The following is a 1,730-nucleotide window of genomic DNA, read 5'->3' on the forward strand; positions in this document are numbered from 1 at the left end:
CGTGAGGTGAACCTACTTCGTGCCCTTTGGATACACCGTTTACCCGAACCTGTACGCGCTGCCATACCCGATGTCGATAGTTTACCCATAAAGGATTTGATGACCAAAGCCGACGCCCTTATGGACAGCCACTTCAAGACCTCCATCAACGCCTCCACCCCTGACGACGAGGATGCCTATTCAACGTCAACCGAAGCTGACATGAATTTTCATGTTCGTTTTAGTGCGAGGGAAGAGCGAAGATACAAGCATAATATATACAAAAGGAATTATGTACAATTGTGTGACACACGGTTGGTACAGTAGGCAAAAGGGAAATGAACCATAACCAGAGAGATGGATCCAATGTAGTAATGTCTGGCCAGTCAAAGGACCCCATAACTCTCTAGCGGTAGTATCTCAACGGGTACAATAAGATGGAATGGAAACATTGTATCTCTCTATCTATCCATCCATCTATATATATATATATATATATATATATATATATATATATATATATATAGATATATATATATATATATATATATATATATATATATATATATATATATATATCATCATCATCATCATCATCCGCCGTTACTAGTCCACTGCAGGACAAAGGCCTTAGACTTAACATCCAAAGATGGTACCTCTGGTCTGTCACTAACTAGATCTGAAACCATTATGTGGACACCTGCAAACTTTCTTAGTTCGTCAATCTATCGTCTTCTCTTATTTCCTCTGCTTCTTTTACAATCTCCGGGAACCCATTCTGTCATTTGCAATGTCCATCTATCAACTGTCAATCTCCTAATATATCCTGCCCTTGTCCATTCTTTTTCTTACAGTCTTAGAAAACCCTCTACTATAGTTTACTCTCGTATCCACGTTGCTCTTTTTCTTTCTCTTAGAGTTACTTCCATATATATATATATATATATATATAATATATATAATATATATATATAAATATATATAATATATATATTTATAAATATATATATATATATATATATATATATATATATATATATATATATATAATCAATAGACGTCTCAGCGGCGTCCAAATATCGAAGACAACTTTTCCTCGGACAGATCGTCCTGCAGATAGATTTTTAGATAACAGCAGAAATACATTTACTTTTTTTCCATTCATTGGTTGGTGTCCACACGTTTCGGATCACTTTGCGACCCTTCTTCTGGACTATATTGAGCTTTGAAACGACACTTCAATGTAAAGGTTATGGTGGTGAAAACGTGATAAAAAAATATTTGGAAATTCGGAAAACTTTCAACTTGTCTGACTTCTTTTTCTACTCTTAACCGGGGTCAAAGGGTTTGAGTCTTTGCCGCTCACCAGAAGAGTTAAAGAAGAGGAGTGAGTGAGTATACGTAGGTTTTCAAAGAGGAGTAAACATTGCACTGCTTACCTGGGCTTGAACACCTGTGTAAGTACCATGAACTGGTAGTAAGAACAGGTAATGGTTTGATTTGATAGTTTATCTATCTATCTATCTATCTATCTATCTATTTCTGAATTCAGGATTTCAATACTTGAAAATAGAAGTCTGAATTATATTACATTAAACCTATCGATTTCCACATATCAATAGATCTATCTATCTATCTATCTATCTATCTCTGACTTCAGGATTTCAATACTTGAAATTGAAGTCTGAATTATATTACATTAAACCTATCGATTTCCACATATCAATAGCTAATGTCTATCTATCTATCTA

This window comes from Palaemon carinicauda, chromosome 10, assembly GCF_036898095.1.
Source record: "Palaemon carinicauda isolate YSFRI2023 chromosome 10, ASM3689809v2, whole genome shotgun sequence".
Classification (NCBI taxonomy): Eukaryota; Metazoa; Arthropoda; class Malacostraca; order Decapoda; family Palaemonidae; genus Palaemon; species Palaemon carinicauda.